The 16,426-nt window shown below is 40.4% G+C and overlaps 1 long non-coding RNA gene across 1 annotated transcript; it reads left to right on the top strand.

Annotated features, from left to right (window-relative positions):
• The first annotated feature begins 7,775 nt into the window (after window positions 1-7,775).
• LOC131567886 (uncharacterized) lies at window positions 7,776-15,846 on the top strand. The gene is made up of 3 exons (XR_009275674.1): window positions 7,776-7,963; window positions 8,060-8,285; window positions 15,628-15,846. It is a non-coding gene; the product is annotated as an uncharacterized LOC131567886 (long non-coding RNA).
• The last annotated feature ends 580 nt before the right edge of the window (window positions 15,847-16,426 follow it).

Here is a 16,426-nt window from a genome sequence, read left to right on the forward strand (position 1 = left end):
TATTTGCTATACTGCAGAACAGATGGATCAAATGAGATGAGCCTTCCCTTCCCTCAATCCAGGTTCCTCCAGAAGCTGGAGTTCTGGATCCTGCTCTGGGCTCCCCAGTGTCCAGCAAAGGGTCGTGAAGTTGATTAATGTACTGGAGTATCTGACATTGGGAGAGGATGAGAGAGCTGGAACTATTTACCCTAGACAAGTGAGAGTCTCGTGGGGCAGGTCTTTTCAATGTGCAAAAATACGTGATGAGGCAGTGGTAAAGAAGACAAAGCCAAACTCATCTTGGTAATGCCCAGTGTAAGAACAGGGGGTAATGAGCACAAACTGAAACACAGGAAACTCTGTGTAAACTTGAAAGACAACTTTTGTTGTATAAAACAGGTTGAATACTGGAACAAGTTGCCTAGAGAGATTGAGGAGCCTCCATCCTTCAGTTACTCAAAACCTTACTGGATCAACCTCTCTAGTTGTCCCTGCTTTGGACGCAGATGTGGTATTAGACAATCTCCGGAGGGCCCTTCACACCTCAGCTGTTCCATGAATCCATCATTTTTGTACTGTTGTCTACTTGAGGTAAATTTGATTGTAGACTCTAGTAGATACATGCTTTTATGGGGAAACTAAACTGAAACAACAACAATGAAAAAACCAGTCTGATCTTAAACTGAGATAGACGAGGTCACAACACCATCAGTAGACTTGGGGAAATACATGTAAAGAAATGCAGCAATCCAAAAGTAGGAAGTTATCCTCCTTTCTCCAACACGTTTTCCCTACTTGTACCATCTACTTCCTTCCTCTTTGACTCCAGGTAACACTTTACTCTGTCTCTTCTCCTTTTTGATGTTCCACCTTCCACTGCATATTCTCTCTCTGCAATGTTAAATATAACCAGCCCAGTAGGCTAACCATTTTCTACTGGGCCAGCATTCACAATTAAAATGTCCTACATTAGAGTCTGATTCAAGCAGAAAGGGCTACTGGGACATGAGCTCAGTGGCAAAAGCAATGATCAAGGTTTCAAGATTTTCTCACGACCTTGTTGCATTCCTGAGATGCTGAGAAATTGGGTATTTTTAGGCACCAAATTCTGTCATTTTATTCGGACTTTAATTTCCATCTTTGGTCCTTCCATTTTCCCCACTACTTAGCCCCAAATTGCCTGTGTTCTCTAGGATGCCATAATTTAATTACCACATCCTTTATTATTTCCCAGAGTCCTTCAGAATTATGGATCTTTCTGTCTGCATACCACTGCTCAGCTCTTAGCCACCTCCTTATTCCATCCAGAGTCAAGATGTAAAAATGGAACAGATTATTTGGCTGGAGGTCTCTGTTGCTCATATGCTGTCACCAGTGAGCATCTCAAATTGCTTCACACATTGGTTTTCACAGCATTCTTCTTTAATTGCTTCCAGCACCTCTGTTTTCAAACTTTAGTGGATTCAAGATGCCAGATGAGGTCAATAAATGGGTCTCTAAGACCCATGTGTTTATTGACTATCATGCACTCCCTCTCGTTAAGGTTGTTTGTCATCTTGTACTCAGAATTATTATAATTCATCTATAGGGTGAAGACTAACCTAGATCATATCTGCCTACCTTGGACATATTCTATGTTCTCCCAGTCTATCACTCCTCTCCTCTTCCATTCTTTATAACTCTGGATGCATCTGGCATATATGTTCATTTACAATTTATATATATTTTTAATATATTTTTATATAGCTATGTAGTTTAAATGTTATAGTCTCTTTAAAATGTATTATAATTTGTTTTATTCCTCCAGAATGGACCCTCAGAATTTCAAAAAGCCAGGCAGAGCTTTCAGGATGCCAAATGGAGTCTTTAATTGGATGACCCATTTGTGCTTGCAAGTAATCCTGCTGATTCTCTGTACAAACATGTACAGAGGTACAAACTCTTCTCATACATAGAGACTGACAAGCCATTAGTAACATTACTTGGAATTTTTGCTGTTTTTTTGGTGGTACAGAGGCCATTAAGAAAGAAACCAATTCAATTTATAAATAGATTATGAATTCTACTGAAAAATAATCTGTCTGTGTCCTCCTAATTCTCCAAACACTGAAGTTTTGTGCTGTTTGTTGTATATTAAAATGATAGTAATTTTTTTTAAAAAGCACAAGTTTTTGGGGAGAAAGACCTTGTTATGTTTGTAAAAGTGTGTATATACTGCTGGCTCTAAGACGTATCTTTCTCTACAAGAATATGTTTACATTTTCATGCTTTTAAAGGTTTTATTAGTATTAGATAGGACATTGTGCCTGTCAGTGTTGTCCCTATTTTGTGAGCCTACTGAATCCTAGAATTGGATTGGAATGTTGTCCAAGCTGATGAGTAGCTTCCCTCTATAGTCAGATCCCATCATCATGGACTCCCTTTGCAATGAGTCTTCTAGAGCCATCCAGAAATAAAAACTATAATAGCTCAATCTCTTACTTGGAGCCTAAAAGCAACTTCTTCTGTCCAGATAATAATGTGGAAGCCTTGGATATACTTTTCACTTTTCCTTTTTGGCAAAGAGGAGGCAGGAAAAGGTGGGAATTTTTTTCTGATGTTTCTAGAAACAGCAATATTTCTCATTTCATTTGGTAACAGCAAGGATTTCTGCTTCTGAAAGATATACTGTGGTGAACAGTCCCACTGATTAAATTGAACCTAAATCTGTATTTCTTCCTCTTTGGGTTAGAGTATGCCACAGAAAACCATGGGGAGACTTGTGTTGTCTCAGAGACATGCAGGTGGGACATGCAGGTATGAGGGCATTGAAGGTAAAACCTGAAGTGCAAACAAATCTTGGTGATAAAGCTCATTGAAAGAAATTATAAAGATTTTAGATTTACACAGTGTTTTGCATCAGGATGCTGACAGCAATTAGATTTTGCATGCCTGCCACTTTATAGCAGATTAATCCATTTTTTTGGTCTTTTGAGTGGAAGGTGTAGTGTATAGAGCTGAACTGAAATGTTATCATTCTTGGTAGGACTGAAGATCCTAGAGAGAGAAGAACAAGATTGTGGTGTGACATAGTATATGTAGTTAGGTACATTTGGCCTTTCCACAGGCTTCCTTCTGAAATCCCTTTTGGCTTTTAGTTCTCCTCCACAGGCAACTTGTAAACATTTCAGCAGAGATTACATTACAGTGAATCTCTTGCAAGTTAAGTGTGATTGGACCAAGTTAAATTCTGTTTCCAGTACTGTTTTAGATTTAGGACAATTAATTGCAGCAATGATAAAATCAATGGAAGTTGCATGCAGAATGGGAACACTAGAGCAAAGGAATGAACACTATTGCAAATAATGGAGGTAATCATTGCCTGGCAAATGTAGTCAGAATTCTTCTGGACTAGAATCTATCCTGAACTTAAATTGCTTAAATCTTAGTTCGATAAACACATTTTGAAATTGCAGGGGAATCCGACTGTTTACATCATCTTTGCAGCCAATTGATTGTAACAGACTTCTTCTGAAAAAAAAAATATTTTCTCTGTCTAAAGGTTTCATCCTTCCTCAAAACTCTTGTACTTCTATTGTTCTTAAAGCTGTATAATTTTAGCAAAATCAACATTGAAAAATGAATGGAAGAATGAGTTAGAAGGAACTGATCTATAGAGAACACTTTTCTAAGAAGTATCATTTGTCTCATGACTGTTGTCCTCCGCTAGAAAAAGCCAAGCAGCCTACTTAAAATTTCTTTCTAAAGTGAAACAGAAATAACAATAACAACCAATGCTCTCTAAAATGTTTCTATTAGTCAGTCTCATAATTAGAGTATCGTTATCTGGATTTTATAAAGTGTTTTTGCGGTGCTGAAATGATCTTAAAATCATGAACACACACCTGTGCACAAAGTAAATGACATTATCCAAGGTATGTCTATACTTTGTGGGTTTAAATATCAGATTAAAGCGAACAGGGAAAATACTTCTTGTGAGCATATGCCTCTTCAGATGTCACTATGGTTGCTGATGAATCTTCTGTTGGTATCTTTGCTAAAAGTTGCTCCACTGCCAAGTTACACAGAAACATGAAGTCCTACACATGAGATGCAAATAAGTGTTTAGAGGTTTTTGGGAATTTGGATTGCTTTTGTGGTTGAGGTGTTTTTTGGTGTTTTGTTTTGTTTTCTTTTGTTTTCTGTAGGATAATTTCTGCTGATTCAGTAAAGTTGTTGCTCTGGGTCGATGGTGTTGAGAATCTGAAAAATCCTTCTGATGGCTCTACTTTGACATTTGTTCCTTCTATCTTCAAATCCATAAGTCACTCATGCTTCTGTTTTGTGAGGAGATTTATGGTTAAACAGTCCTTCAGGCTTGGAATTTGGCACATTAGACTCCTGTGCACTTGCATATGGGCAAGAGTAATGAGCTGCCTTTAATACAAGGTGGTCTTCAGACTTTATATTTAAGGTCTACAAAACAAACCTAAATTGCTTGTTAATTCGAGGGGAGCTGTGGATAGCAAGGCTGTCTGCAATTTTACTGTTTCTTTTAGTAGGGCTGGTTGTGGCCAGGTAAAGAAACATTGCTGCTTCAGGAACATATTTAAATCATCTACTCCTTTTTAGAAGCTGCCAGTTGCATAGTCAGTCTTGTGTTTCATGTACATCTAAATGCTTCATTGACTCATGCCAAGAGATGGAAACTAGCCTGCTTGTTTTAATACATTCCTGATGATTTTGATGGAAAATCTAAATGTGTGAAGAACACAAGATCCTGCCCACTAGCAGCCAAAAGGATACCATTTCACATTTGTTACTCTTGGGAATCAGAGGAAAAACAAACAAACCAAAAAACCCCAAACAAACAAACAAATCCCAGACCCAACAAAAAAAGTAAGAACAAGCTCTTGAAATTAGAAATAAACCAAGGAGTAAAAGCTGCAGTTAATGTGAGAACCATACGTCATTGAGATCTTCCAATTTTATGGAATCACAGAAGGGGTCTTAGAAGGTCCTTTTGTCCAGGCTTTCATGGAAGAGGGAGCCTAGATGACATTATCCAGTACTCTGTTCAATCTTCTCACACAGCAAATTTTTCTGGTTCCCCATACCCTGTAAGGGGGAGAGCTGAGTGGTGCTTCCTAGCCTGCTTCATCCCATTGCTGTGTCGGTGGCTTTTGATCTGGTAGTAATTCTTTTTTTATTGCAAGTTTTTATATTAGATGCTTGGCTTTTCTTTGTAATTAGACATCGTGATTATAGTATCCTTTTATATTACACTGGAGTGCTCCTTTAATGCAGAAATCAAATAAACAAAACACTTAAAATACAGGAAAAAAATTACAACAGTAATGCTTGGGTCCGAAGGAGCAAAGAATTGGGAAAAATCAAGTTGCAGTTATTGCTTTTGGCATCAGCAACACAGTTCTTTTTTTTTTATTATCCTCCAAATTAGGTTTATTCATTTATTACAATTCAGTCAATGAATTAAATATAAAACCAATCCAGATTTTTAAAGACAGACACGTGTTGTAGTTAAACACAACTTTTTTGTTCTCTTTCAAATACTGAAAAACATTTTTCTTCTTAGGGTAAATGTTTTCTGAGGAAAGGGTTATGTGGGGTGAGGAGAGAACACTCAGGGCAGAAGAATAAGTAGTAGAGTATTTAATAGCACAGAGTAGGGCCTTGCTGTTCCTCTGTGGCAGCATCCACACAGTCATCAGCAGTCTAACACCTTCCCTTTATCTAAGGAACAACACATTTATTCCACGTGGTCCCATCTGGGAGTTTGTTTCAGAACAGTATTACCTTCCTCATGATAAGAATCTCTGCTTGTGAAATTATTTTGGAAAAAGGCCATCTGCTAGGGAAAATAATAATAAAAAAATATGAATCCATGATTCAGATAATAAAACTTTGATTACTGCTCTCTTAGGAGGATGGATGAGGAAGCAACGGTCCAAGGAGCTGTCCCTGGAACATGTTTTAGAACAAGCTGTTGGGATTGACTGTAATGTCATGCAGAGGCTTGTAGTGTGAGGTACACCACTCAGTTGGCTCCCAGGAAAGGAATCAGGTCTCCTTCACCAGCCTTGGCTCCAAATGGTTCCTGAACGGGGTGTGGGCAGCGAGGAAAGAGATTCCTTCCTAATACAAGCACAATCAGCTCTTGGTGGCATCTAGTGGGTGGGATAATAGGGTGCAATAGAACTGCCCTGAGGAGGCAAGTCCTCAGCTGTTTGTTGCACCCAAGATGGTTCAAACTAAAATGGTTTTACAGTAGTTCAGTAGCTAATACATCAGTGCCTCAACAGAAGCAGTAGTGCAGAGATGACATCTTATCAGTCAGATATTAATCACACCTTCTACAAAATGCCTGATCCCATTCAGCATAGAATTCTAAGTAATAGAAGATTTCAATCCAAGGAAAGCTAAAATCTGAATGAACTCTCATTTTTACATTATTTTAAAATCTGGTTTGATTCTCCCCATTGCTTAAACAAGTATAAATCAGGAATAACTTTTGGAGTGATTGCATTACAGAGGAAGGTGAGCAAACGAAATAAATCCTCTGCTTTGTTGGAGACCTGGGTGGAGGAGGACAATCATTCTGGTAAGTGCTGTGTTTGAAAGTGCACAGAAGATGAGATACACCAGCTGTGTTAAAACAAGCCATTTTCATCTCACACATACACCCTGCAATTCTACTTTTTAATTTCTAGGCAATCACACTGCTGGAATCTTTTCCAGCCATTGAGTAAAATATATGTTTGTCTTGCAATTATGTAAATAAGGTAAGTGGTTAAGATTTAGATCTAGAATAATAATGTTAACATCATTGTCCCTTCAATAAACAGCAAGCAAGTTTTGGATGTAATGTTGTTTTTGCTCTGTATGTTCCATGCCACAGAAAAACACAGGCAGACATAGAGATGATGTGGTATTCTTATTGTATTTAAAACAATATTTAGCAGTGTAGCTCCTGTTGCCTTTTACATGTGTTTGAAGGAAAGCCCTGCTTCATCAATGGGAATGTGTCAAAATTTTGTAATAAAGCATGCTGTGTAATATATTTAAACACAGTCCAAATTAATTAAAGTGTAGTGGACATGAAAGATACATACTCAATGTGACATTTCAAATAGGGAGAAAATATGATAATGAGCTATTTCCATGTGTTGCCATCCTTCTGGTTAAATAATACTTCTGTTTTCAATGAAGCCACTGAGCAATAACATTCATTTTTGGAGTTCCACAGCGGTTAGAACTGATTGTATACAGGCTGTAATCATTATCCTAATTCTGCCCAGGAAACCCTCTCTCCCCACCATGGAGAAATTTGGAATAAAAAGTCTCGTTCCAGGAAAAAGAATTTCCAAATAATCCTGGGCACCAGATCAAAATATGAGCTCCAAATCCGTTCCTTTTTCTTAATAAGAATCAGCACTTTGAAAAATGCTGCTCTGCAAGGAAATAATTGCATTAGTCAGCCTCTTGGCACTGGCGTGGGCTGGAGCCTTCTCTTAAAATGAGGCCCAGCCTCGCCCTGCAGTGCATCCAAATCCCCCAAAGATGCAAATAGCCCCAAGACCCTTGGCTTTGTTCTTACAGGCAAAAAACTAAAACATGGGACAAAAGGACAGAAAGCGACCTGGAAACACAGTCTGTCTAATGCTGAGGCAGCCTTGGGTAAGACAGGCATCTTTTGTTTGCTGAAGAATAGAAACCAAAACAGGAACTGGAAATAAGAGGTTACTGTTTTCATGCTGTCCTTTCCTTCTGAAGGATCTGATCACACAGATGCAGGGTCTTTAGCTAACTGTACAGACCAAAGGACTGGTGATGCATGATTATGTATTTGCCTCTTGACAGGATCATAGTGCTTAGGACAACAACAATGATCAGGACAACTCCAATGCTCAGGCCCTGACAAGCACTAGCAAGATTACTTCGGTTGCTCTGTGCTGGAGAGATCTTGCATTTAGTCCAGAGAGTAAGCCTGTGTGTCTTTCATTTGAAGGACTTTTAGAATCACACCAAAATATTCCTTTTTATTAAGTCTCTGCTTATCTGGTTGTCTGATTTTCAGCGGTGAAAAGGCTGCACATCATTGGTGAGGGATGAAAGACAAACTGGACTGTTGGAACCCTGGATGGAACCTTGGACTCTTGGAACCCTGCATTATTGGATATCAAAAGTGCAATGCTGGAGCCTTGATCTACAGGAACAGAAACAAGACTTGCCTGGCACTGAGACATTAACTCTCAAAAAAAAAACCGATCTAAACTGATCAACACCCTGGAATTCACCAGGAGGTAGGTGTTGAAGTGTTTATCATGTGCCTGTTTTGTCCTTACATTGTTTGAACTTTTGAGTCATCCACATCACCACCACCAGAACTATTTCCTTCCCAGAGCTCTTCAAACAGACCAGTTGTAAGCAATATAGAGCAGCCTGTAATGTAAACTATTAAGATTAGCGTGGAACAAAACGGACAGCTCATTCCTTTGTTCAAAGACTGCTAAGAAACAGACCTGTTTCCTGCAACACAGGAAGAGTACTTCATTTCCAAGATAGTTGAATGCAAAACTTTGCATGTTAGCTCTGATGAGTTCTATTGCATACCCAGGAATGGAGTCCCTCAGTGAGGTGGATGAGCAGGGCAGGCAGTCAGTGGCCACCCCCAATGCTCCTGCTAATTGCTTTGTTGGCAGTGCATTTCAGGTGCTCTATATTCCTCCCTCTTTGGGCTAATATTGTACCAACTGTTTTCTCCTATTCAGTTAAAGAACAAGAAGCAAATGCTCCTTTGTGGGCTGATATTGACCTAATGGGAAAACACTATGAAGATGCAGCTTTCAGTCATCATCTGAATGTGGTAGAGGAGGAAGGTGCTTTAACCTGTTCAAGCTAAAACTAAAGGCAGGAATGTGCATGTGTCAGTAGGGAAAGCATGTGACCTCACTATGCTAAATCAGAGCTTGCCAGAGCCCTCACCACCTGGTAGAGTCATGGATGAAGTCAGATTTTGTGTGCCAAATCAAGATCATCTGCTCTGTGCATTAAATACCAGACTGTGCTGGGGTTTTCTGCATTTAGATTTAGTTCTGCTGCTGGAGTGTTCTAGTATAGTAGTCTCAGGTGTTACAAGGCGTCTGAACAAAGAACCAACCTGCCTTGAGAATGGTTGCTTCAGAAAGAAACACAATGGGTAAAGTTCAGACCAATAGGGTCTAAGTGAGCCTTGCTGCTCTGGTGTGCACCTGTCTGCCTGGCAGCCTGGCAGTGCCCAGCAAACACCCTGAGGGGAAGGAGTGCTGCTGGAAAAGGGATTACCATGGGGTGTCTTGTCCTGAAGAAGGCAGGATTATCCTCAGGTGAGATACACGTGCCGTGTGTTTGGGACTAGCGAGTGATAATGATAATAAACTGAATGTCTTCTGTCACCCAAAAAAGAGTAACTCAGGAAGAATGTGTAAATTAGCAGAGGCAGTGTGAGATGTTTAGGGCATTGAGGGTGTGAGAGTTTAGTACTGGTCTGAAATTTTCCACCAAGGTGTTTTTTCTGATGGGAAGATTACACAGTATTTTTAAATGGACAGAGTTTTATGTGAGAAAGACTCATCCTCACATTCAGAGAGTGCTCAGTGTGATAAGGGCGTGTATGTACCTGTTCTTCCTAGTCCTCTCTTGCTTCCCGGTACCTGGGACAGGAATCTGAGATTTAAGTGATGCATGCCCCTTTGCCTACTGCAGATCAGACATTGATAATTCACTACGGCATTTTCTGTATGTTTGTCCTCATGAACACTGTCTCAGGCTGAATGACAGTTGGCCCTCTGGCTTTGGTAGTTCAGAGATCTCTGCTCTTTACCAAATAGAAAATAGAAAAAAAAAAAACCTTTTCATGGAGTACTGGGAAAACTAGACTTGCTTCTGATCAGTGCAGTCACCCCTGGCAGAGGGATGGTGGGAGCTGATTGAACAGCAAGAAGAGAAGATAGTGGGTTGCAAGGAAAACCCAAGAAAGCTGTTTGATGCAGCAAATGAGGGACAACTGGTGGAATGATGCATGGAGGGAGCAGCATCCAAGAGTAGAAATAATACATCATGTAGCAATGTTACTTGGAGGAAGAACAGAAGTGCCAGCTCCACAGATCAACAACTCAGACAAATTAAAAAACTAGCCCAGGAGAGGTTTAAACAGAAGCAACCCAGTTTTCTTGCATTATGCTCCCAGAGTGTGCGAGAATAGCCCTGAATTGAATAAGGCCCATGGGAGCACAGAAGGCAACTGTTGATAAAAACCTGTGTGAGAGAGAGATGAGGACCCAGGCAGAGCTGCTGGGTTCAGAAAAGGGAGGATTGAAGAGAGCTGCAAGGGCAGCTGCTGATTTGGACCATTCCAAACATGAGGTAGGATCAAGAGACTGTGGGGAGAGCATAAAATGGGTGAGACTGTAAGGAAATAAATCTATCTGGGAGAGGAATGAGAATAAATAACACAGGACCTCTGGTAAGTAAGGGAGTGAGAGGACATGATATCTAGAGAACAGGCAGAAAAGACAGAAGGAGGGGGATTGCCTTTCTAATTATGGGTATCTGTAACTTTCCTGAGATATAATGGGCAGAGGATGACTAACAAATGGCTGAGTCACAGAAACCATGTGACTGAGATTCTAAATTCATCTGCTAAGGGGCTTGAATATTCACACAAAGCTTAGAAATTTTCCTCTAATACTATTCTGGTGCAGGTGATCCTAAACTGCCTATACCAAAAAAGCTTTCCAACTGTTATTTGGAAATATCTATCTCAGTAAATTAGTCAATATTCATGTTGGCAGGCAAGTATATTACCTTATTCCTCCATTCCTGGTGGAGAAAGCCACTTTTGGCCAACTAAAAAATTGTCCATTTTTATCCATAGAACCCTCTGCAGGGAGCTTTATATGGAAGGTTGTTTGAGCCTTCACCATAGCAATTTGGTAAATGATGTTGCTTAGAGTCAGAACAGTGTTCTGCCAGCCTTTGTAAGACAACTTATTAACTGTCTACTACTTATAGGATTTTCAAATACTTGATGTGTCATGAAATAAGAAGAATGTGTACCCTCTGTTTCAAGGTGCTGACTACTACTTTATTTCATGCAACATTAGTGCTGGCAGAAATCGGTAGAACCATCAAAAGAAGTTACTCACGCCTTGCACTCACCTTTGTCCTCCCATGAGACTTAGATTCAGGAACTGATGTAGGTTAAAATTATCTGTTGTCCTGGCCATCATCTGATTAATCAGGTACAATCATAGTTGTTTGAATTATTTCAGATAATATGTTTAGGAGAAAGACATAAATGTGAAATTCCACCCCCTACCCCCCTGCCCCACTGCTAAAGAATGGGATAATTTCTTTTCCTTATAGCAATTACTGAAGAAATACATTCTGATGAAAATCAGGATTAATGTCTCTCCCCAGCTGAGCTGGAGTTTCTGTGTGCACAGTTAGGGAGATTTGGATAGCAGTGAGCTTTTGTGAGTACTGTTACATTAATGAAGTTTCCTTCCCTTTGACTTTGCAATCTCTAGTTTACTTGAGATGAGTGAGTTGACTCACTTCTCTCTTACATTTTTGTCATAGGGAAAGAGCAATAAAACCAGCAAGCTGGCTACTGAGGGCAAATCTAGAGCAAGCAGGCTTTTAGCCCCAGGTCTAGGACATTAGTCACATGCAAATGGGTGATGATAAATCAGTGCCACCTGGCTCACAAAGCTGCCTAGGAAATCACCAAATGAAAACATGATTTTTAAAACTAGACAGCTAATCCCCCTCAACATAAAGAAACAGTCCTGACTTCCGTGTCTAGCAACATTTTTCAGAGCAGGAACTGGACTTTTCCACATGGTTCTCCTGGAAGTTCCAAGGAGTTACCTGACTCCTAGTCCTTCATTAAAAAGCACTCTTCTATCTCTTTTTCCTAAGAGCCAGAGAGTCTCAGCATCTGATGCCTTTATAAAACAGCAGAGAGGAGGTGGTTCTGATTGTGTTTCTTTGTAAAAAGTTTCGCTGCCACAATTCCCTGGATGGTACACAGTGCTCTGAGCTTCTGCCTGCACAATAACTGGTTTTAAACATTTCTGTTTAATCAAGAGTGAAGTAAATGTCAGAGATTCAATGTTCTAGATCAGCAGTTTCCAACACTGATACATCTTAATCAAGCAATTAGGTGCCTTTTTTTGTCATTGTTTGGTGTTTTCCGCGCTGGAGAAGGGAACAGATTTGCTGCTTTGCTCTGATGACTGCTAGCAGCAGTGTTTGTTGTTAACAGAGACATGTACACCTAACCACCAGTTGGCAGGTGTTAACACTTTGTTACTCGCTATTCCCACATGCTGAGGATTGTGGGAAAGCTGTCAAGCTCTCTGTCTTGTGTAACACTCAGCTTTTACAATAACAACAACAACATCAACAAGCTCTGAACAAATTCAGCAGCTCTGTAGGAATGCAGCGATGCAGCGCTAGCAAGGGAGACAATAGGATGGATTCTCCTGGCTTTGATGGGAGCTAATATCAGGCTTTGTGGAAAGTTTGAGATATTTCCTTACCTTTGCTTGAAAGCAGGCAAATGGAAGCTGAGTGCTCTTTTTTTTCTTTTGTTTTTTAATTGGTGATATGTCTTGTGTTTAAAAGAAACCAAGAATGCATTGTGTGTGCCCCAGCATTTCTAGTCTGCATCTGACATTTGTACTCGTCCATATTCAGGAAAGAAAGCCATGAATATAGCATTCAAACTGAGGAAATAGCACAGAAAAGGATAGGAACATTTTTCTTTTTTTTTCTTTTTTTTTTTTTTTTTTTTTAATCTTTTGGGTCGGGGGTGTGACTATCAAGTGAGAAATGATAATTTCTTTTAGTATGGTACAACCTTTCTGCCAAGCTTAGATGTGCCAAGAAGCAAATATCCTCTGTGAGCCCTAAGTATTATTAAAATACTTCTTTTTCTCTGTTGCTTGCTGTCATCCAGGTGCTCAAACATAGTCTGCCTTTGCAGCTACAAAGTCATGGTTTTATAGTTGAGTAATCCAAAGAATTGATTTATTACTGAAGAAGTGAGTTTTGATGGATTTTTGATTTACATGAAGATAGTAAAGAAGAAGGAGTGGGAGTTGCAGGGCAGCTGCAGCTGGAGTACAAGATAGAAACTCAAAAGAGCAAGTGGGCCAAACAATGCAATGGATTAGATGAGCAGCCAGTTCATATGGCTGATTTTAATAGTGCTGCACTGCATAACTGTACGCCTTCCTCCCAAACAGCATAATACTGACCACTTCTTGAACCTGCAGAATTATGCTCTGTGTGAGGAGAGATTTCATGCATTTGCTTTTTGATGAGAGTGCTTCAGATGATGGGAGCATGATCAAAGGAGTGATCATGGGTTTTCTGGCATGTAGCTATGGCTGGGTTGCCTTTGAGCACATTTCCAAGTCTGGGGTCGCTCTCCGGTTCATCTTGCATCCAAACTGAACACTCCTTGCACTGTGGATGGGCTGGGTTCAGGATAAGGCATTTCTCGAGATACACCCATGCTGACTTGAGTCTGCTAATGCCTGTCCTGTGAAACATGAGGAAATGCTCCCTGACAGGTGGGTGGACCAAGTTCTTTCCTGGAAAGGTTCCTACTGCATGACACGGATGCTCCATGGGATATGGAGGACGTTGAGCAGCAGGTTCTCAACAATACAGTTGGACAGTCATATTTTAGTGGCCTGCCCCCAGGTCTGTGTTCCACAAGGCCGTGTTGACACAGCCCTGAAGACAGTGACTTTTAAGTTAATTTTAATTTTGGAATACAGGTTTGAGCGTAGTCAAAAGTTAGGGGCTTAATGAAGTGGGAAGTGCAAGACAACTGCAGAAATGAATGGATGAAATCCCCTGGGCTGTGTTTTGCATTGGGTGGGATTCCAAAGGTCTCTCCCAACTTCACAGGTCCCTGAATCACTGCAGAAAGCAGGTTTTTTTAATGGGCTTAACATTATTTTCTTGACATGAAAATCATCCCTATACCTCTGCACTGCTTCAAAAAGCCTTCCTGCTTGCAGGGCCACCTCCTGCAAGCTGGTTCTGAAAGATCTGTCTGCCAGACTTGGGGGTGAGAGGGAATAGTGGCTCACATACATCTGCAAGTTGTATTTCCTAGCTTCAGATTTCTCTTAAAAATTTATTTGTTCTTGTTTGGCCACAGGAAACCAGTCAGGGGAGTCACTAACATTGGTAAGATCAATACGTAGATCAAATATTGATAAACATCTATTTTGTGTATGCATGGTCCTGGATTTGTTCCTGCACATATTAAAGGATATTTTGTCTTTTAAGAAAGCTAGAGAGAGAAATCTTGTTGCTTAGGAAATCCATGGGGAAAGTGAGAGGAGAGAAGACTGACCATTTCATGAATGGGATTCATAAGGTGGGTTTAATTTCCACTATACACCCACCCTCTGTTGATCAATTAGCTTGTGCAATGCTTGTCTTTTTCAAGTGGGGACATGTAGTGTGATATGTAGACTTTTCAAGGCTTGTTTTTGAGGTACTTAGGTGAAAAATAAGTGATTTGGTGCAATAAAATTGCAGATTTGATTTGACAGTATTGCTACAGGCTGACAAAAGACCAAGTTAATAGGCAAAAAGAAGGCCCTTTCTTGAGACTGGAATCTGTCCTCCCACCTGAAGGTTTGGCATAGCTGTGAGCACAGTCCCATCCACTGGCACTGGGAAAAATCCCATTTACATGCTGGCTGGTGGCATTTCCCTCTGCTGTGCAACAGGTTGGAAAAGATACCTGCAATTCCTTGCGTGTTCCTCCGTTGTGGGCTGAGATCTCCCTGAAACATGGCAGTGGCTTTGCTGTGGTCATGTGCTCTTCTCTGCAGTTGCTGTTTTCTGCTTGTACTGTGGAGGTGCCTGGAGGACTGGAACAGAACTGGTTTGGGCTGTGGGCATACCCGGGAGTCAGTTCCTCCTTAAGGATTAGAGCTGTTGTGCTGATCCTGCAGACAGGAGACCTATCACTTAAGCTACTTGCTTATATGAATTATCTGAAGGACTACAGCTGAGCTTCATGGCTTCTCAGCACCTTAGCTGCCCTAGTTTGAGCAAAGTCATCAGCATTTTACAGGGGATTCATATTTAATTTGGATTTTTTGATCTCCATAAGCAAAACAAGGAAGAAAAGATTTCCTGAACTTCTGGCAGGATTTCTGCACATTTTTTTTCCCCCTTCTTTAGCAACTTCATTTGTTTCTCTTTTTCCTTCTTCTTTTTCCCACCCCACCCAGCCTTAAACAGTGCCGGGAAATTCTGTACTTACCCAGCTGTACTGTCTGAGGAAAGCCAAGCTGTTTTTTTTCCATGCATCAAAATTATAATAGTTTAAAATTACTTATTAACTCTCCGAGTTTCCCAGGGAGAAGACATCATATATTTAACTGATATGCCCCTTGTACTTAGACAAAAGGCCAAAGGTTAGGGCATGTGGATACACATGACAACTTTATCCAAGTCCTTAAGGATTTCCCATTGACTAAGTCACAGTTTCATTCTTGTTTTTTCCAAGTGAAAATAATTAACATGACTCAAGTAAAATGAGTTAATTTATTTTCATTGCAGGTCTCTTCCTGCTGCAGACTCTGCAGTCCGTGGACAAAGAAGGTATAGTTGTTACTCAGATGGCTGTCTTGCCCCAAAACATGCAGTGATCACCTCAAACAGCTCACCTCAAATAGCTCACATCAAACTGGGTCATTGCTTGAGAACGCATACTATGAAATACTTTTAGAACAAGTTGATTTATATGTTGGCAAATGGATCAAATAAACATTTCCTTGTGTGTAACCACTGCTGCTGTGTTGATGACAAAAATGTGTTACGGATGTTTCTGTGTCACTTCATAGAGTGCGACTTTTTTCTTGCTACTATTACATGAAGTTCCCAAACACTGCAGTTCTGTGGATTACTACTCTTTTGCTCTGCTACGAAGGGAAAAACATTTGTTTGGACTGGCAGGAAACACTGTTATTTAATTTACTGTGCTTTTTGGTGGGCATATTATGTGTTGTAGGCTATGATTGGTGATTATTCCCTGTGTAATCCTGCAGCATTCACAAGCATCCACACCCACATCAGGATGGTGAAACCTTTATCAATAAAAACATTGTGACCTAGAACTCAGTATTATTGCATCTGGAGTTTCCAAAATGTCTGGGGAATGCTCAAGCAACCAAAAATGGTGCACCAAAATAGAATTCTGCATGAGAAAGCCTCCAGGCTGCAATAATATTTCCTCAGCCACCCTCACTGTTGGGCCCTTCCTGGCAGAGCTGGACCACGTCCACAGGTCATGTTGACTTTGTCGGGATTGATGGTGTTTCAGCAGCTGTCCCCTGCTGCTTTCAGGAAGCCAGATTTG

The sequence above is a fragment of the Ammospiza caudacuta genome, chromosome 1 (genome assembly GCF_027887145.1).
Source record: "Ammospiza caudacuta isolate bAmmCau1 chromosome 1, bAmmCau1.pri, whole genome shotgun sequence".
NCBI classification, from domain to species: Eukaryota; Metazoa; Chordata; class Aves; order Passeriformes; family Passerellidae; genus Ammospiza; species Ammospiza caudacuta.